This window comes from Protomyctophum bolini, assembly GCF_963924005.1.
Source record: "Protomyctophum bolini genome assembly, chromosome: 21".
Classification (NCBI taxonomy): Eukaryota; Metazoa; Chordata; class Actinopteri; order Myctophiformes; family Myctophidae; genus Protomyctophum; species Protomyctophum bolini.
Genome location: NC_137882.1, coordinates 32,685,002 through 32,707,759, shown reverse-complemented (window position 1 = coordinate 32,707,759; position 22,758 = coordinate 32,685,002).

Here is a 22,758-nt window from a genome sequence, read left to right as displayed (position 1 = left end):
GTTGTTCTAAAGGGGGTTTTTCTGGCTATAACCTTGGCGCAGCGGAGACACTGGAGACCCCTCTCTGTTCTGCTCTTCATATAACGTGCATCATAGTAAACATATATCGAGACTTAATGTTCCTAATCCCAAGGTCCTTTTCTTGTCCGCAGCGTCCACTTAGATTTAACCACTTGGCACTGCACCTGGTCAACTTATTTTTCACTTTTCCCCGCTCTTTTGAGAAAATAGCCTATCTACAAGCTCACTTGTATCGGCTATTTGTTGAGAAAGTTCCCCCAGAATAGAGATGCTGGATTCAAGTGCATAATGAAACTACTTTTAAGGAACTGAACCAGTTTGATGCAATAGAATGGGTATACAGTTCAATGACAAGTACAGGTCAATACAAATATGCTAAGAGGATATAAAACCAGAAAAAGACTTGTTTACATGAGGGTCCTCCATTTTTGATTCATCAGAACATATAAAGAACATACAAATATACACTTATATGCAATAAAAAAGAGGGGAAAAAAGAAATCATAATTTTCATGGTTAGAAAATAATGGAATAACGTGTGCACTGCAGTAAAAACGGTGGTGGGGGGGGGGCTTTAACTTTTTTGCAGAGACCAGTTTCAAATTGCAGCCGCCCGCTATTCATTTCAGTGGAAGTTGCTCAGTGGTGTTTTAGAGTATATATTAATAGAGAGTCACCGGATTTCTCCTCCCATCCACAAAAGCGAGTGTATTCTGGGATGGATTGTGCCAAATCGTGAACGTGCTGGCCGTTGACTATCATTGTATGAAACATAGCGTTCATGTGTCATCGCCCCATAACATGAACGTTGCGCAATGCAGTGCTGGCTCGAGCTGCAATGTCCATTTCGCCTCAAGGTTTCCACTCGGTGACGTCTCTATTATATTTATATTTTGAAGGTTTGAAGCCCCCGGAAGAACAGTCTACTTCTTTTTTTTTATATATATTTTTTATCCCACGATTTTGTAACCCATTTTTCACCCCTGTGCCAATCATCTACTGTGATCCTGGGCTCTATACACACCCTCCACCAACCTGGGGAGAGCAACGGACTTAACTCATGCTTCCTTCATGCTTGAGTGTCCAAGTTGCTCCTTTACACCTGACAGGGGGGGAGTTTCCCTGGTTGGACGTAGCGCGTGAAAGGAACACGTTTTTCCAACCAGTTCCTTTCCCCTCCATCAATACTTCCGCATTTGACCACCACATTTTGGTGGTCAAATGCAGAAGTGAAAACGAGCGCTCAATGTTAAAGCCCAGCTGCACGGGGTTTCCTCATCATATAGTTAGGCCAATAGTAGCCTGACCAGTTTGTTTTGTGATGTCTGGAGCCTTGCTTTTATAGGGCCTTTGAGCCGGTACTACAGTGGTACCATGAGGTACATGCATAGTCGAAGACACCTTGTATGAAAAGTATTTTTTGCTGACCGCTCCTCTGTGCTGAAGTTGATAGTGTAATGAACATATTTCTGAACTATACCGGTATTTCAACCATAATACTATAAGGTATCGATTTGATTTTAGTGGAAGTTACAGGGACTGTATAAGACTGCAGACTGTGTGACCAGTTTGTTTTGTGATGTCTGGAGCCTTGCTTTTATAGGGCCTTTGAGCCGGTACTACAGTGGTACCATGAGGTACATGCATAGTCGAAGACACCTTGTATGAAAAGTATTTTTTGCTGACCGCTCCTCTGTGCTGAAGTTGATAGTGTAATGAACATATTTCTGAACTATACCGGTATTTCAACCATAATACTATAAGGTATCGATTTGATTTTAGTGGAAGTTACAGGGACTGTATAAGACTGCAGACTGTGTGTTGTCGACAACTGATTCCGAAGTACAACGTCTTTCATCCTTTCACCTCGCAGTGTATAGCACCAAGCGAGCAGTTAGCATTAAGGGCCGCTACGGCACCACCATCGATAGAGATGCATCAGCCCTATACGTGGGGGGGGAAGGAGGCCGGCCGTGGAAAAAATTGTCCAAGCTTAAATAAAATGAGAATAAAAATAATTGATTGGAAATCAATGCACATACATCATTCACTCTTTTGTAAGAAGGAGAAATGGACGCGGCGGGGAGAGGAGGAGGAGGAGAAGAAGGAGGTGGGGGGGGGGGGGGGGTATAGGGATCAATATTCATTGGAATCATAAATCAGGTAGTGAGCCAGCGCTCGCGGTGGAGAGAGAGATGATGATCGTTGGTCTGGTTTTGGATTACATACATACTGGGCATGGAGGCTGTCCAGCTTGCAAATGCGTTTCACCCCACCGCACACACACACACACACACACACACAAGCACACACAGACATGCGCACGTGGGCACGCATTGACATGCAATGCACGCGCACACACATGCATGCACGACATTGCACATATATATGTATGCACGATTGCACGCACGCACAAACACACACACACATGCACGCAGACAGACACAATATTAACACTGACTGAACACGGCCTCTCCTTCTCATTGAAATGCATCGATGGTTTTTCCGTGTGATGTCGGCCTTCCGTCCCGCTGTCAGCGTCAGGCCACGTCTGGGGAGAGTCTAGGAGAGACAGCGCAACATGTGTTTGTGTACAATGGGGTCGGCTAGAGAGTCTGGTCCGTCACGCCGCCGCCAATGATGGGTGGCGAGGCGAGGGCAGGGGGGGGACCTCTGCCTTCGGAGCAGCCTCTTGACCTTGAGGATGAAGCGTGTGCTTTGTCTTTTCCATGTATCTGTGTGTGTGTGTGTGTGCATGTGTGTGTGTGGGGGGGGGGGGGGGGGGGGGGGGGGGGGGGGGGGGGGGAAGTGTTTGAGCTGCATTACTAAGTGGACATGCTTTGCACACAGCAATCACTCAGTCAGGACACTCTTGTGACAGTCAAGTCTCTGATCCACCAGGCTGATGATGAGAGAATCCGGTTCACAGTCGGTCGGTCGGAAGCATGGCATTCTGAAGTGCGAAGTTCATGTATAACCAGGAATAGCTTTTGGACTTGGCTCTGTGACAGCCCCCCCCCCCCCCCCCCACACACACACACACACAAATGTAAGATATGCAGGAAGGAGTCAGGACTCACATTTAACCACTTAAAATCCTATAGCATCCCTATTCTGGGGGCCAAAACAGCAGATCTGCAAGCTCACACAATGTGTTGTGAGCTGGAATGCGTTGTTAAATGGTGCATTTATATATAGCGCCAAATTCATCCAAGGCACTTCACAGAGATTGTGCGTTATACATTCACCATTCACACACCAATACCAGGGGGAAACCATGCAAGGCACAAACCTGCACATCCGGAGCAATTATTAGGGGTTCAGACTTCAGAGTCTTGCTCAAGGACACTTCGACACTAAATATAACACTGTGGGAGCCCATGTTCGAACTGGGAACCTTGCGGTTCCCAACCGGTCACTCTACCCATGAGCCACTGCCACCCCTACAGCTGCCTGCGTTGTTAGTTTGGAGATCTGCTACTTTTGGCTAAACTATTTTATATAGAGTGAAAAAACGTAGGGGGCCTATACAGAGGCTGGAAGGATTCCGCTCAACTAAGTTGGGTTTAAGTAGCTAATGCAACAGGGCATTGCAGAACATGCATTTGGCATCAAATTAGGGCATATTGATCAGCAGGCAAAGCTCACTGCTTTATGTAGAAAGGAAGGAGATAGTAAAATGCTCGCAAATCGCAATGTGTATAGGTGAGGTACAGAGTCTAAAATAAAAAGTAAGTAAATAAAAGTAGTGAAGTGATTACATTTTTGAGTTGTGTATGTCCTTGTGTGACAGCACAGTGTTGTAGCAACGGCAACACAATAGTACAAAGAGGAACTATAGTACATAGCTCTAGGCCTCACGGCTTGACTTTTATCAGTGAGCGAACAGCAACAGAATCACTTTTTTGTTTCGTTATCTTACTGTAAGACATTCTTGTTTGCTCCACGAGTTTCCCGGTAATTGAAGAAAAACAAAAGAAAACGTTTTCTCCAGCAAAAAATGTCTAGTACATAAACAATAAGCGAATGAAAGTGAATGAAATTCTAGTTTCATTCGACCTTTAAAAAAAAAAATCTTTTCCCATGTCAGTTTTTCAAAAAGGAAAAAAAACCCAATGTGCACCGTAAAGTGGGAACATTGTTTAATCATTGCGCTTTGGGAGGAGATTCACGGAGAGGATCTTAAAACGTGCTAGGAAAATCCAGAGGACAGTTCAATGGTCATTGTTTCACACAGGGGCGGTGCATTGAGAGACTGTGTTGTTTTTCCTTTTGGGTGATGCCTGCCTGTTAGTTGGGTCGGTGCTAAAGGCTACTACCATTATTGCACGCGGGTACAGGAATGTGAGGCATTTTATTATTTGCCGCCAACCTCTGTGGGAACCAGCTTTCACTCAGCGTTTCGGGGGAGGTATTTATCCGGGCTGCGGGATAAACAGCGACCCAACCCACTGATTAGGGACCTTTGGATGTATTCATCGCACATTTTCGGGTGTGGAAGTGGAGGAGGAGGAGGAGGAGGGGGTGATCAGGTTACCCTGACCCTGAACACAGTGAACTGAATGTGGTATACTCTTTAGACGGGACGATATGGGATAACCTATCACCCAATTCAACAGGACACACAAGGCAAATTCCTGGTGCATGTATTGCATTTAGCTGAATAAAGGTCATCACTGTGTCTCACTCAGTCTGCCTGGTAGACGTTGCAGACACCAGTAACTGAGATTTAATCTGCCATTCATGCTAAATCACATTTGCCATTTGCATTTAGATTTCCAGATGGCTGTCTTGTAAACAGAAGTTTACATTTTCCCTAATGCAAGATAATTATTTTTTTAGTTATGTAACACACCTCTCAGTATCTTAAAATTCCAATCCCATTGGGCGATGCGGTCAACACAAGTGGGCGGAATGTTAAAAAAATAATAGCCTCCGTGAGGACACTGAGAAATTACCTGGGGCCCCAAACACGTTCACAAAAGACCTTGTTTGGGAAATACTGCCGCTAATTTGCTCTGCATTCAAGGCATGTTTTTACACACACACACACACACACACACACAAAACAACATATGCCAGACGTGTTGTAGGCCTATAATGGCCAGCTCATTGGCCTGTCCTTCCAGCATTCATTCCAATTGCTGTCAGTCACAGTAGTATACATCAGCATTGCTTGAAGGACTGGAAAAAGTGACCTGTCCTGGAGCACATAATAGAGGAAGAAAAAAATAATCAGTTAAGGTGCGTTATTCTGGGTGGTAGGGGGGGGTGTCTTGTCTTTTATCTTCAGTTAGGAACTGATTCCAAATCTGTGTTTGTTAACATCATGTCTCATCATCAGCCCCAGGCTGTGTGCCCCCCCCCCACCAACCCAACCCTATCTAAAGTTCACGTATGCTACTGACCTGGGAGGCAGGTCAGAACCCGGGGGGTCTTTGTCCTCATATACAACCGTGAACACTAGTGTGTCTCCAACGACGCATGCTTATCTCTTTATATCCCACCCCTGGATCTGTCCTGTCGAGCTATCCTTGCTGTGCATCTGAATCAGGGATGAGCTTCTTATAGCTGAGGAAGACATATCTCTCTCTGTCTGTCTGCTTCGCTGACAGGCTCCGTGAAACATGTTGGTCATACTGAAAAGAAATGCAGTTAGAAAATATATACCCAAAAGTACAAAATTACACTTTACAGTGTGTGTGTGTGTGTGTGTGTGTTTGTTTGTTTGTTTGTTTGTTTGTAAGAAAATAAAAACTAAAAACTAAAAGATGATCAACAAGTGCAACAAGACAGAAATACTTTTATATTGACACAGGTCTGGCGTTCTGCCAGAAGATTGCTTTCACAAAGTTAAAGCTCGTGGCTATACTGCGTGAAAGACAAAAGGTAATGGAAAATCTCTCAAAGTGAAACTCTTACTAAGCGCGCTACTGCAATTCGTCATGAGTAAGCCATATGGGTCACACCATTAAAAGACTCTACTGCTACTGCTCTAAGGAAGGCTACTGTATACAGTATGTGGACGATAAGCTTTGTCAAGGCAAAGTTCCATACACTGCAGTATCATGTGGACGGCCGCGTCAGTGAACTTTTGCAAAGGAAAGGTCCTCACGCCCGAGATGCTATACTTTATAATAATTTTATATGTCTTTGTCAGGACGCGTGAGCAGCACATATAGGGCTAATGCAGCCCCTGAACTTTCTGCAGGCCTGTATGTAAGTGTATGGGAAACACATCAGCCTATGCAGTATGCACCTTCTCCTCCTAAGGTCGTGACTTTTAAAGGTTGACTCCTCCAAACAGCCAAGCTCGTGTTGACTCAGCGCCTGTCTGTACATTATAGTACACAGATACTGCGAGCCGGCTAACGGCCTGCTGTTGCCAAAGTAACAAATCCTCGCCACCATGACCTCACTATGCCGGCCCAGTCACTCTGTTAGACTTTGTACTGTTATGTCATTTATTTGATCTGTGTGTCACCCAGGCATTTCCCTTCACACGATCCTCTCGCTCTCTCTCTCTCTCACCCCCCCTCTACCTCTCTCTCTCTCTCGCTCTTGCCCTCTCTATTTCTCTTTTTCTCTCTCTGTTTTCTTTCACTATCAAAGGGAAATCCTATCGGCGTATACCCGCTTGTTCCCCTTCATAACGCCATTGTGTTGTTTGTCTTTGTTCCGATCCATTGTGAGTTTGTCTTTAGTGTAATGGTTTCCACGTTAGCCTCTCTCTCTCTCTCTCTCTCTCTCTCTCTCTCTCTCCCATTCGGACCAAATACGTCCATTTTTTTCCCAAGCCTATACATAATGGCAATTCTGTGTGTGAATGAACACTTGAGTGAAACCCTTTGATCTTAGCTGACGCATACACACAATACATAACAACTCCCTTTTAAAAAGTAGAATGCAAACATATAGTCATAGTAGGCCTATACAGAGACATGTTTGCTGCAGTAATAATCATATGATACACTGCTCTCTCTCTCTCTCTCTCTCTCTCTCTCTCTCTCTCTCTCCCCACACACACACACACACACACACACACACACACACACACACACACACACACACACACACACACACTCTCTCAGTAGATACACACGTACCTATCGCCAGCTGAGAGTATGAGTCACTCATACCTCATGACTGCTTTCCGATGAAGCACACACATTGTTGTGTGTGTCGGTCTCTGACCGGTCGGCAGGTTTCCGGGAATCAGTGTGTGTGAGCTAGCTGTGTGCAATGTGCCATCAGCACAGTCCACACAGTTTCTGCCCTGTTGGGCCCTGGGGGAATCAGGGCCACCAACATAAAGCAATGAACTAACCAAACAGAATTAACCCCCCCAAAGAAATGCTAATGAAAGGAGAAGGAATGGGGCGGGGGAGGGGGAGGGGGAGGGGGAGGGGGGGGGGGGGTCTAATGGCCTTAATCGCTTTGTCAAATAGGCTTTGGGGCTATACGAGTGACACCTGCCTCGTTTTCTCAGACCTGCTTCAGGGGGCTGTCGTCGCTGATAAATCGTCAGAGCAAGAGGTGGAAATATCCAGTAATGAGCTTGACGTAATGCTATGAAATTAGGAGGCCTGAGTCATACTCCTGCAGTCTATACAGCAATGACACGAGGAATAATAAAAGATCATTTATCATGATAGAGTTACGACTTACGCTTTAAATAAATAATAAATAAATGACAAATAAAAAGTCCTCTCTGTCTGTGCAAGCTTATATGAAGTCACCTAAAAACCTGATTTTCTAGGTCGTTACATTACTGAGCACAGAGTAATAAGGCTCAGAATGTCAGAAATGCCCTGCTTCGTTGCAGACTAGTAATTTATTGAAGTGTTTTGTGCAACTGTCCAAACAAGTATATCTGTCATCAGAACCCTAAACGTTGTCACACTGAAGCTTTCAACACGACAGACTATGCAGGTGACAAAAGACAGGCAGGCAGGCAGGCAGGCAGGCAGGGGGCAGGCAGGCAGGCAGGCAGGCAGGCAGGCAGGCAGGCAGGCAGGCAGGCAGGCAGGCAGGCAGGCAGGCAGGCAGGCAGGCAGGTAGGCAGGCAGGCAGGCAGGCAGGCAGGCAGACTACTATATGGCAGACAGGTAAACAAACAGATAAACAAGGGCAGGGCAAAGCAGTGACACAATCCAGTGCCTCGCCTCCACAACAACATACACAGTCAAAACCAGTGTTCGCTTTAACTAACTAACACTTATGGGTCCATTTGTACACATGTAAGCTAACACTAATACTCTCTGGAATTTACTGTTTGCAGATAGACAGAGCAGACAGGTATAGGCTAGGCAGGCTGCCTATTATCCCTGTCTGCCAAAATCTTTTGAAATTAGCACGACAACAATGCGTTGTAATCAGACACGTTGTGAGCTTTTTACACATTGGCCATTTGCAAATAAAATAGCATATAACTACTGTATGGCTAAATAGTATTTAAAACTATGAAACAATTAAAATAATTGTAAAAAAAAGTACAATATCTGCCTCTGGGATGTATAGTGAAGTAATACAGTAAATGATTGAAAAGCAGAAATGCTCAAGCATAAAGGTAAAGTACTTCAAAAGTGCACTTTAGTGCAGTATACTTGAGTAAATGCACTCAGTTACTTTCCACTACTGGTGGAAGGTACGTATAAAGGCAAGAGCGGTATTATATAGAAACCCCATGCTCAACCTCAAGCACAGAGACTGTAAATGACTGGAGACATGTCTGCTTTTCCCCGGGGGAAAACACTACAACAACACCTCCTCCTCGCTCCCTCCCCACAACAAGCAAACAACACTGGCTGGCAACAAGACCCCAAATAAGTCGTGACAGCACCGGGGTATACCTGAGAGACTCCCCCTAATTGATCATTCTCAGTACACACACACACACACACACACACACACACTCAAACACACAGGCACACATACCCTTCGCCTCGATCTTATATACATGCATGCCTCGGATCTGCAAACCTCGGGCACAGTCGCTTTTCAGAGTTTTGTGTCACGGCTATTCTCGTCGCGATTGCGGCGCCTTGCTGAGCATTCTAATTCTGAATGCCAGCCCCTTTAGTCAACAACACATCCTGAATACATTATACGGCTCTTCATATCCTCACCTGGCCTAATAATATCCTGAAGTTATTGAGTGGTTGAGAAGTGCAGCGTCTTTCTGCAATTCAACTCCATTGCCAAACATATACATACTCTGCCTCTGCGATTCCCATAGCCTGTGGTCTGGTCGGGTCCACTGGTGTGTGGGCTGTGACATTATTGCAAGTGGGCCCCCCAAATAATTGGGAGAAAAACACTTGACTTTATTGATAACTTGGCAGCATTCATATTGAAAAGAAATAGGCCTAGTATTATGTAAAACAAAAGTCATTGAAAAATGAGTTTTCATTGTGATATAGGAAGAAAGTATTACAACTGTATGTTAATTCTATTGATCCTGTATAGCCGGAACACAATGGATTGATTTTTAAGTGGTCAGATGGGTGGGCCGCGAATGCTTTCAAGGCCTCTGATCCAGAAAAGATCGAGAATCACTATACATACAAGCTATTATTATTATACACACACAAACACGCACGCGCATGCACACGCACACGCACACACACACACACACACACACACACACACACACACACACACACACGCACACACACACACACACACACACACACACACACACACACACACACACACACACACACACACACACACACACACACACACACACACACATAATCTGCTACTGTAGTTGTCTCTACTAGGCAGCAGTGGTACTGTAGCCGGGGCACCAGAGCAGCAGACCAGTCCAGCTGACCCATAGTGTGTGAATTAATTAGCAGCCACGGCACATTTTAGCACAGTTATTTGGGACTTTGTGTAGGGTAGGTGCGATATGTGGGTCAGTTTGGGGAGCTCTTGGCGGGACGGTCCAAGCTGGTTGGGGAGTCATGTCACCTCACACTATCAGCAGGCGACAGGCACTCAGCGCAGCCCCCCCTCCCCCCGATAAAAGCCCTGATCCCGGCTGAGCCCGCTGACCGCCGCAGTAAACGTGCCCTCTCTTTTACGGAGGCCTAATCCTGGGACTTTAACAATGTGCCAGGCCCTCCAGTCCAGGGGATCAAATTCTCCCAGTGGACTATGCATTATAGACAAGCCCCGGCCAGCAGCCCTCAGGCCTTGTGCCACCCACAAAGCCTGGAGCAACAAATTCGCTCAAAACTGACACCCCCCCGGCCCCACCCCCTCCCAGCCACACGCAACACTGCACTGTGTATAACGGAGTCATGTTAGTAAAAAAGCTGTGCATTCCTCTCTGTATGTGTTTCCTCCTCCTCGCTGTTCGCCTCTCTCTGCGTCTTTGGCCCGCCGGTCGCTCTTCTTCTATCCTGGACGTTTATCTCTAGTTGTGTCCCAGCATCTTGTTTGTTTGAGGATACCATATACTTGAGCGCTGTGTGTGTTATAGCACAGTGTTTCTCAAACATTTTCACGTCACCAAATTGGTATACGTATTATGCTCCATGCTCCAGGGTTTTGTGCCAGGGACCCCCCATATAAGAGAATATTTAAGATTCCTTCATTTTCGTGGCGACCCCATAGGCCCCTGGGGGTCTACTACCAGGTACTATAGGAAGTAACACAGGCTATAACATCGAAGCGGAAAGTTCTTGGACTATAGTGAGCCGTCTCATGGCCTGTTTAACTTACATTAGCCTTCATGGCGTTTTGCGGCAGACAGCCGCGCCGAGGCTGGCTGTGATTGCACGGGAGGGGGGGGGGCAGTGGGATCATATTCGCATAGAAACCTATTTCCGTGACACACACACATACACACAAAAAAACTTGCACACACATATCCTGACATGCAATTATGGCATACGACACTTTGGGGAACGCCGCAATTAGCAAGTGTCAACCATCCAATATGCACAATTCTTTCTCTTCCTTTCCGTTTGTCTTGCGTATATAGCCCCTTCCAAGAGCTGCACACTTGTCTTCTATAGCGTTTCAATGCGTTGTTATACTGCAAGGTCAGATGGGACAGATACCCTATGCCGGGCGTCGGGAACCTCGCAACTGTACGCGGTAATTACTGGTGCCCTTGATATTTGATGTGGAATGGGGATGGTAACCTTTAGTGTTTGCCTGTTAGCTCACCGAGTCCCCCCCCCCAACACACACACCCACACACACACCCACACACACACACCCCCAGCCTCTGGGAGCATGGCTGGAACACACATGGAGGCTGACTTTGGAGGGAAATGTGAAGTGTGTTTGCACGCCAGCTGCTGCCCAGGGACATGGTCAAACATGGAGGCTTGTCATTGCTGTGATGTCTGAGGACACCGATGCTGATGACGGGACCTGCTGTCAGAGCCTGGGTGGTAGTGGTGGGGTGAGGGTGGTGGGGATTAAAAGGCCGCGGGGAATGAGGATGTAAACTTCTCTCCCTTTCATGGTTCCGCACGTGCCCCAAATAATTGGCAAAACACTAAAGGCAGGGTATTAAGTTAAAGTTTGTGGGTAAAACAAAAAGTGTTTTTTTTTAATGGTTAGACCAGTATATTCTGTATAGGGAGTCTAACGACATTTAACGACTTAAACCCTCGATACTTTGACTTTCTAAACTCGACCTTTGGCTCTGCATTTGGTATGCTCTTTTTCCCCATACACACCAAACATCTATGCCCTAAAATAGCCGATCTACAAGCTCACAAGATGCCTGTGCACGTGTTGTGAGCTTATAGTAGATATGCTTGTAGGTCTGCTCCAATGAGGAGAGAGTATAGGCCTACCCATTTATTAGCTTACATTTTCAGTGTTCCAGTTCCAAATTGGTGTTCTGACCTGAAAATGGAGAGACATGGACTCCTGTAATACTTCTATATAGCCATGAGTAATCAGAATAGAGCTATTTAACACTTATTTTAATAAAAGAAAATCACTTATACCCTACCTTAAGAAATTATTGATAACTTCCCAAACTTATGGTATATACTATCGTTAGTTCCATTGATCCAAGCCCAAACACAATCGATTGATTGATCATTTTAAATGAAGGGCAGCGAACGTCTTCGAGAGTTTCTAGTGGGCCCTGATCCAGAAAAGGTTGGGAGCCACTATAGCTTAGTACGTATACATACATACATACATACATACTGTATACATACTGTAGGTTCCACGTGCTTTACATGTGCTCATTTAAAACTCCCTGCCAATTTTGTGGAATTTAGAATTTCTGAAAAGGAGCTGTTTCCTGAAAAGGAGCTGTTTCCTATCCACACTTTTCCTGGGCTGTGTGTGCTCCAGTTCCTGTCGATTTGATCCAATGAAAGCCAATGAAACTGGTCAGATGACCAATGATATCCAATGAAATCAACAGGAACTGGAGCACACACAGCCCAGGAAAAGTGTGGATACAACAATAGAAAAGCTGTTGAAATGCCTTTACAATCACAGATCATTTTTTGTCAGAAAGTGGACAATGAATTGAAAATACTGTTGGCCTGGTGTGACTCAAGTGTTCGAAATGGAGTCGTAGTTAAACACAATAACCTTTTTTTATTAAGTAAAAAAAAAAAAGAGAATAAAAATGTCAGATTACATTACATTATCCAGTGTGAAGTGAGTGGAACTATGAAATTATAATAGCCTTTTTAGTTCATTTTCTTTTTTTTAATCAGTCTCATTAAAAATTGTGAGCTGTGCTTGTAAGATTGTGTGTGACACACCGCAGTAAGAGGATTTGCAGCCATATAGACTGGGCTTGTGATTACTTGTTCATATGAGCGACTGTGTCACAGCGAAAGGTTCTAGAACTCCAACTCTGGCCTGTGGCCGCTAATTAGACTAACAAGGCCTCCCTCCATAAGTCACTGAAGTGCTGCTTTTAATTGGCACAAAAACAGCTGAAGAAAAGCCTGCAGCAGCCATGCAGCCTTAAGCTCTGCACACACCTGAAGAAACTCTCATTTCCCTGTTGATTCTTCAAAGAAACAACAATGCCATAAATTCCCACCGACTGAATGACTTATTTATTGGCCCAAACAATGCGTGCTAGTAGCAAGAGGATATGAGCACGACACCCATAGGCTACTGACCACAAAATGCCGCCCTAAAAAATCATCACGTCATGTTCTGCAGCTTGGTTTTTCAATCTTCTCCAACACCAGTGGTTTCCAACCTGAGGTTGCTGTGATTACAGGGCCATTTGTGTTGCACAAAACCATAACTTGCATTTTTGAGTCACACCATTTTTTTTATTTTTCCAGTTTTTCATGTGTCTATGAGGTGACAATAGACACCCTGGAGTCGTTTTTATGTGCAATGGTGTATTAACTTTGTATTTAGGGTTTCTTCCTGGAGGCTGAACCCTTGACAGTCAAACGGGGCCAATGAAATAAACAGTAATATAGTGACACCACACTATGAGCCCCTCCCCTAAGCCCCCCCCCCCCTTTATCATACAACTACAGCTGTGGGTGAGGCTTCAGTTCAGGTGGATCACCACCCATCACCAGGCAAACCAGGCATACTTAAAAACTCTTTAAAAAAAATATATATATATATATACCTCCTTATAAGACCTGATGATCATGTTTTAGGGTGGAAAAAATCATGGCACACTTTAAAACATGAAATCTAATCTACATTTGTCAAGATCTTTCAAATTAAAAAAACAACACGTGGCTAACATGTTTTAAAAACACATACGAGTGTGTGTGTGCTTGTGTGCGTGCGTGCGCGCTTGTGTGCGTGCGTGCGTGTGTTTGTGCATGCACGTGTGGAGGGCTCTCAGCATGTGTTACCTGTAGATGTTAGAGGAGATCTCCAAGTAAAAAAAAAAGAAAAAAGCTCTGAACAACACTGTCATCCAATCCAATGCACATGTCTTTATTGTGTTCATAGCTCGCCATAGCATTGCGTTGTGTAACATACCTGAAGCTGAACAGCCACCAGCGTTAATAAAGATCTCACATGAACACGTATAACAAGTGCAGGCATGCCGTGTTGCAACACGCCAGGTGTTTTTGACACCGTATACTGTAGCTGCCGCTCTCGTACGTCTGCATGTTGTGCCAATCCCCCCTCCTAAAACACTCCTCCAGAATGGCATGAGAGAGGATTATATAACTGGGGCTTGAGACTCATCAATCTGTAGCCTAGTCCCCGTGTTTATGTTCGCCTCGCACTGTTTTTCTTGGAGTCCCTCTTGCCTGAGAGAAGCGCTGATGGAAAGGATGAGGCTCACACTCGCTAGCAAGTCTACGCATATTTGGCATGCCTGGCAGAGACGGTATCGTCACGCTGTACAATAGCATGCATGCGCGCGCGCTTACGCACGCACACACACACACACACACACACACACACACACACACACACACACACACACACACACACAGCAATCCCTGTCTGTATACTTAACAAAAGTGCAGGTACCCCTGGCTTTATCATCCTCAAACAAAACGTGTCAGTCAGGCAACATGCACAGGGATTGACTGGGATGCATTGCACGGGGAGTACAGTTCCTGGAAAGGTGCCAACAAAAGGGAAACATGCCCTTCATCACTGAGGTTTATGTTGAAGCATGTTGCAGGAGAGGTAATGTGACAATGAGAGGATTAGCGCAACATCCTGCTCTGTTCTTTGACAGCTGTATCGTTCATTCCAGGTGGTAGGACACATGTACTGTATATAGCTAACAGTCGCACAGTCACACTTATAAAAAAATAATTACAACTGTGTCATACTGTCCCGCAGGCCTTCATTCAGTGTTTCCGTTATAGAGCGTCATATAGTCCCACCCCCTTTCATGACGACGCCAGGCCCAGGAAATTAATCCCAATGCATTTTTCCCATATAGACATTTTAAAATATATATTTATTTAAAGACCTTTTAAGAGTCGTACGAAGCCAACGGGAGTCGTGACAAATCGTGACAACACACACAATATTTTGGACCAAACAAATAATTACAAAGTTTTTTGTTTCTTTGTTTGGCCCAAAGCATTGTGTTTATTGTGATGATTTGTCACGACAAGAGTTGTCTTTGTCCGCGGCATAAACGTCTTTAAATAAATACTTTCTGAAAAGTCTATGAGGAAAATGAACGGGGATTTCTTTTCCGGGTCTCTCGAGGGGGGGGGGGCGGGGCTGTGATGTCCATTGCCAGTGCCATTGCCAGTCAGTCACCTGTACAGTATTCACATTCTTCACCAGTTTGCTACAAATTCCTATTCAGCCATTCTTGTAAGAATCACATTGATTTAGTTTGAAAAGGAGTTGAAGAATTGTGCAGCAATATGGAGATGGCAGACAATGTGTGAGTTCAGCGGGCTTTGTCCGCTCATGACCACCATCTTCGTCCATTGTCCAGCACCGGCTGAGACACTGAATGGGGCTTTTCTTTTCCTTTTGATAAACTTCTGACCTCTACATATCTCTTCCCTCATGTGCAAACATGTTGACCTTGGCTCACCATTCAGAGACATGCCGAGGCCACGGAAAAAGCGCTCCGCTCCACTGTGGATCGACAAGGTGACACCATGATGAGCAGCAGATATCTGCTGTGCGTGGCGTGAAGAAGTTGTGACTCGCAGAAGTTTGGGGTGGCGAACGAACAACAGCTTGGGCTTGAGTGCGTGAATCTCGTTGCTCGTTCTCGTTGTTGATAATGTTGCGACTAATGGCTTCTATTTTCAGAATCCAGGTCAATGCGTTGTTGTTCTTCATTTCCCCAGCCCCAAAAATATACTAGCTAGTTTTCTATTGCGCACCGCCAAGAGTGGCACTGAGCATTTGCTCCCTAGGCAAGCGGTGCGGGGGGGCACGCTGTGGCACTTTTTGTCAAAAAATTGCTCAAGTCTTCAGCAGCCGCAGCTGGTTATTATTTATGGTGTCTCGTTAGCGAGCCTCATTGTTGATGCTCGCTCGGGGCACCTGCGTGCGTTTTCATCACACGAGGCTCATCCTCCTCCCTGGCCTATCATGACATGTCGTTAGCATCAGGTTGTGACCGAAGTTTCGCTGACGTGCATCCGCACCATGAATATATTTTTTATATAATATATATATCTTTTATTATTTCGTCTGCACTTCAATGGAATAAGAGTTGAGGCAGAGAGGTGGCGGGATGAAGGGAGTTAACGGCGGGGTTGGGATTGGGCGGGCGTACGAGGCAGCCATAGACCTATACCGACGAGATGGCTGTGATTGCCAGCTGCCACTTCATTCAACTGCATTTTAATCTGGGGGTGTCTGGAGAAATCTCCTTTCACAAATGACTTCTCTGGTATAAAGTGCTAGTTGGGCTGCGGGGACGCGTGGCGGCAGCAGATTCTGTCTGCTGATGCGATATGCCTCCAAAACAAATCACCTGGATATGAACTATTCGCTCCCTAATGGGAATCCATATTCATCTCTATGCTCTCCAAGGCGCTCCTGTGGGGGATGCAGATGTGTGGCTGATTTTATATCTGCAACCTCTTATCCTCTTCCCATCCCCTGTATCCTAATCAACCCCCCCCGCCATCCGCTTACTCATATTGGATTTTCCACCGTCGCTACACCGCCAGGTTTATGGTATACCGTCTTTGAGATTATTAATGGCATGGCACAGACTTTACCCGTATGAATATGGAGATCAGCCACGTTGTGTGCAGCTGGGCTTTTCGTATATACTGTAACCGGATTGATCAAAATCTCTGATGTCGTCTCTTTGACTGATGGTGCCACCTTTGTGCTCGACGGGCGCCTCTTAATAATGTGTGCTCCTTCTTTCGCATTATCTGCGTATTTAAAGCTCTGGGGGTGCTGCTTAAAAAAAAGAGCCATGAATGATGAAGTCTCCTCCGTCCGCACAAAAAGCTATCCTTGAGTTATACTACTTCTCTTCAATTCAATCTGTGGCCCAGATAAAAAGGGGTCAACTTCACGCTGTACATGGGGATCAAATTGAAAACTATGACAGTTTTAGTTCTGGAGGCCTTTTTTGTACAGTATTTACGTTTCGCACAGGCATCTGAAGGACACCTTCATGCTCATTGGCGCGCCATGCAGGACCACGTCACTTACATGCGTGCGATGCTCAGACAAGATACGCCGGATGAATTATTACAGCGGAAGGGTGTTTTATTTATTAACTCGCCCCATGGAAGTTGGGCGCATGCCAACTGTTGCTGCTGCTGGCTGCTCCGTTCAGGGTAGCTATCATCTGTACCGTGCAAGGGCAGATAAATATAAGGGATATTCATGGACACAGATAATGTATGGTCACACCTCATGAATGTACATTATGAGGGGTGGGGGTATATAGGAGTGGGGTTACCCAGGGAATATGTGCTGGAAGGCCATAGCATATTAATGCCAATGTCACCACGTCAATTAACTTAACTCAACAGAAAAAGGTGAACAAACATGGATAATTATCGCCCCATATACAGCTCTGCTCGTATCCAATTACAGAAGGATGTACAGAACAAAACAACGCTGACGGGCAGAAACCGTGTATTTCCTGTAATTTTATAGATTTATTGTAATGTATTTCCATAAATGATCGCAAGCCCTATTTACTTATACTTCATTGTATGACAGTGACGCAACAAAAGCAATAGTGTCTTGTGAGCTTGTAGACCTGCTATTTGTGCCTTTCATATTATTTTTTGCCCGCATGCAGCCATGCTCAAAATAGGGACGACGCGGGTTGAAAGTGATTATACGTCCGTCTGTGGCTTTTGATGTTCAAAATGAAAAGTGTGCAGGCTTGTGGCATCGACGCTGGTGCCATAGCTTAATTAAGGTATAGAGAGGCCACCTGGGAAACAGAAGGTCACAGCCAGCCTCCATTAAAACGCCTCCAGCAAAGGTGTCCATGAGCAAGACACTTGACCTCTAGCTGCTCCACCTCCTGATCAAACATCAGCTGGGTGAGACTGGTAAAAATGAATCCCCCACCCTCACGGGATTAATAAGGTCTACATGATCAGAATATACAACGATGCATTTAGGGATGCGGAAAAGTTACTCTCTGACTCAGTAGCAGGTTTAACATCCTCTCTGTTGTCATCTGTAAAACGTTGCCGGAATACTTAAATATTTATTAACGTTGTCTCCTTGTATTGCACCAGACGGGGTGATTGTGTTCATATTTATTTGAGGGTGTCTTTATTGTAATGTTTTCTTCTGTAACAACTTGTATACTCTTATCTATTATATATAACGTCTCTTTCTGTCAGGTGGAAACCTCATGAGTCCAAAACTGTTACTTTTCTGGATTCAAATGAAAAAGTAGCAAAAGTAGCAGACTTTTGACGCTTTTGTGTGACGCTTTAGTATAAACAAGTAGGGGTTTTATTTACGAAAAAACCCACAAAAAGTTAGAATAAGGAGATAAGAGGTTTCTGACTGACAGCAACAATACTAACAATAATAACTGCATTTAATCCGTTGGAACACAAGTTGTTTTAGTTTTTTTCCCCCTGGAAAGTAACCGTTTGGGCCATACAAGGTTTCCGTTCCGTCAGCGAGGGGGAAAAGCTAAAGAAACCGGTGGTTGAACCGAACGTACGGTACGTAGTGTTGTTATGTCATCAGCCTTTTGCTGGTAATGAGTGTCATGTCATCTCTGCAGTCTATCAGCTGACGGTCATGTTCACTCACAGGCCTGTTCTCTCCCTTCTGGAGCAACGGGTCGGGGTAAACAAGAAGAAACAGAGCAGCTACACATGAAGCCAGGCCCTCAGTAAATTACAACAAATTGCACTCCTTATTTCTATACCTCTCTCTCTCTCTCTCTCTCTCTCTCTCTCTCTCTCTGTCTCAGTGGTGGGAAGTATATTGTACTTACCGGTAACAGTAAAACGGTAATAAACATTTTGAGGTACTTGTATTATTTTGCTTCATCATGTCCATTTTTTGATTCTTTATACTTCTACTCTACTACATCTCATAGGCAAATGTTTTACTTATTCTGTTTTCCTATACACTACACAGTGTTAGTTACTAGTTACTTGTAGATTATTATAGTACAACATTACACATACATTAACCTCTTAACTTCCTAAGCCATCGGCAATTAGAAAATAGCCGACTTTACATTTTTGTAAAGTAAAACGTTGCATTTCTACATTGTGGTATATTGTTACTTTTACTTAAGTGAATAATCTGAGTACTTCTTCCACCCATGAGGTCAGTCGTGTCAACAAATTATACTCTCCATTTCCTCTCTCTCTCTCTCTCTCTCTCTCTCTCTCTCTCTCTCTCTCTCTCTCTCTCTCTCTCTCTCTCTCTCTCTCTCTATCTCTCTCTCTCTCTCTCTATATATATCTCTCTCTCTCTCTCTCTCTCCCTCTCTCCCTCTCTGCATGTTTCTTTCTGTATTTCTTTTTCACAGTAAAGTGGCACTGCATCAACTAAACCACCAATTTGTGTGGAAATGCGGATGGGGGTCCCCGTGGCTGTGCTTTCAAATCGATGTGTTCCGTTCGGTATACACGAGCACAAGCAAAAGCATTTCACATTCGCCTTTTTTCTTGTTTGCGAGCAGCAAGATTTCATCTTCGAGTCTCCCGGCATGCATCAGAAAAATCCGATAAAGATTACTCACTGTGGGATTCATCTTTCTACAGAGTCTTTTGTGCGGATGCCGGAGCGGGGAGCACAAGAAGCAAGGTTGTGCGTGTGCGTCTTATTGGAAACCTTATGTCACGGTTTCTCAACCTGTGGACCCACCAGACCTTGAGGATATAGTGCAAAAAAAAACCCCAGCACAGAAGTAAAAGCTACAGATACAGGGCAAAGAAATACAGTAGGCACAGAAGAGGAACATTACTAAACTGTGACAGCCTAAACTGTCACAGTTTAGGCTCTTCTCCTCTCTCGTGGCTCAATTATGCCGCTTTGCAGATAAAAGATCGCAACACGAGCTGACGTGCCAAAGCATAGCGTCGCCTTGGCCCCCCCGTGACTCAGGCAGAAGGCCTGTTTCACCTTTGACCCTTTGTCATTACCGAGCGACAACATTGCAGGGGCAGACAATCAAGGGATCAAGGCCGGGGCCAGGATAGGAGAAATCCTGTCCCCAGACATATAAAAAAAAAGGATGCACACTGCGATCCCACACCTCCTCCTCCTCCTCCTCCCCCCCCCCCCCCTTCCCCCCCCCCCGTGCCAGGAATTCAATTTCACTCGGCTAACATCTGCCTGAGATAAGTGAAACATAAACAATGTCAGTCACACGCAGCAGGGGCGGGGGTGTGCATGGGATGGGGTATATAGGGGGGGGGGATCAGGGATCTTCCTAGAGACGTCAACCTCTCTTAATTACAACCATGACATCCTGGGCCCTGCACGGTTTCAAGCGCCATAACCACGTTGATCATGACGCAGTGATTTTCAATCTTTTTTTTCCATTTCATTACTCCCCCAGTATAATATGCATTATTATAGGCCACAGACCTTGATAAAGCATTTGTTTTGTACTTCAGTACTTCAGTACCTCAGTGAGTGAGTACAAATGGAACCGTATAATATAACCCTCTCAGAGTTACAGACCCAAAAGGGTCCATTTTGGATCACTGGTGCAGCCCCCGGACCTGCCATAATAATAATAATTTAGCCTACATATAATACATTCATTCTTTTGGGAACAGTGGTCGCCTGGGGAGCAGTTTGGGGACACAAACGCCTTGCTCGGGTGGGAACTTTGACACAGCATGGGGGCGGGACAGCTTCAAGGTCTTATATTGTGCCAGACGAGATAATCCATGATGAAGAACAACACGCAAACAAATGCAATCGATAAAAATCTCACATTCTATACCATAGTTCACATGACAAAAAAGCACAGATGAAACATCTTCGTGAGGCCGCTATAGCTGCAATATACCTGAACTTCCTCTCCCTAGTCTGTGGGTACTTTATATGAAGCTATCCCTGCAGGGACCATTATTGGACAAAAGCCATGTAATTTCCCTTCCCGCATAGCGCAGGTTTTCAAGGCCGTAGTGTTTTTAATGGTTCCCGCCAAGCAACGTGCTTAACCCATGGATTACTGACGAGTATAGCTTCTCCCTGCGATGGGGTGTATAGCACGCGTTTAAAAGCCCCATTATAGTTGAGATGACGCAGGCATCCAGAGGCCTGTGTGTGTGTGCTGTGAAAGCCACCTGGGACCTGACTCACTCTCTCTCTATCTCCAGTAAACATGTTATTCATGAGACATGCTGTTTACATTACACGCACAGAGAGAGAGAGAGAGAGCGAGAGAGACTGGTGCTATATAGCCTACACCAAATAGAATATCATCACTGTCATGCAGAAACCGTGTATGCCCAATACCGTTAGGAAGTGGAAGAAATAATCATCAGCGTACAAATGGACCCGATGTAGTTAGTTATTACTAGAGGTTCCGGGCCCGCTTCTCGGCCCTCACACATACAGTATACGTCGCTTGCCTGCCCGCTGGCCAGTCTTCCCTTAAAGGGACACTTCACCCTTTTTGCAAAAGAATATATATTAATGACGTTTAGGAGCTTTAGAACACTTTCCTGGGGGTCTTTATGTGTGTAATAATGTGGTTTTAGATATTTTAGATTGTAGCAGTGAGCCTGTTGCATCTCTGATGTCATGGACACTGGTCTCACTACCTTCCTGGACTACATGTTGTCTCAGTAAGACAGCTCTCCCCCCCTATCCACAAGGAGGAGCAGTGCACCAAAGAATTATGGGAATTGTAGTCCAGGAAGGTAGTGAGACCAGTGTCCATGACATCAGAGACAACAGGCTCACTGCTACAATCTAAAACTTTCCCCCAGTCTAAACTTTCCCCCAGGAAAGTGATCTAAAGCTTCTAAACGTCATTAACATATATTTTTTGCAAAAAGGGTGAAGTATCCCTTTAAGGCAATTTTAATTTAAGATGTTCAGCATGTCATTCTAGGCAAAGAAAAATATGCAAAACGTGTTTTGCACATTTTCAAAACCCTTCAGAAATCCACTCCATGTCACGATGCAATGCAACGTGTTGCGAGCTTGTCGATCGCTTTTTACACTTAAAATAGGGCATTCAAAATGTCCCAAAACTCCTGAGTTTGAATAATGGTCATTTTCATTTAAATCTTATTTTGAGTGTGGAAAATATGTCAAAGCAACATGACAAGGTCCTCCATGTTTTCCCCATTATCCATTTAATGGTCATTCTTTCCTTGGCAGTGGCTGCAGTGCAGACGTTCACGTCTGAAACCTTAAAAAAAGAAAGAAGTCAAACAGCGCATCAGAATTTCCTCACGAACGACAGTGTCTTTCTATACGGTTCAGTCGTACTAATTAGCAGATTCGAATGAATCTGCTGGTGAGCATGGGCTCACTTGGAGCCGACTGGCTGTGATTATGAACGTCAACGACATGACGTTGGTTGCGTTGTTACTATTTCTAACCCTAACATAAGTACACATAAGTACCACATAAGTACTCTAGCCTCATATCAGTGTTAACCGGCCATGTAAGTCCCCGAACCTCATATCAGTCTTAATGGACCACGTAAGTCCCCGAACCTCATATCAGTCTTAACCTGCCACATACTGTAAGTCCTCTATAGCCTCATATCAGTCTTAACCTGCCACGTAGGCTAAGTCTTTCTTCACAAAGTTTTCCCTTCGGCGGCAGTAATTTCACTATACGCATTTCCTATTCACAAGACAGTAACAT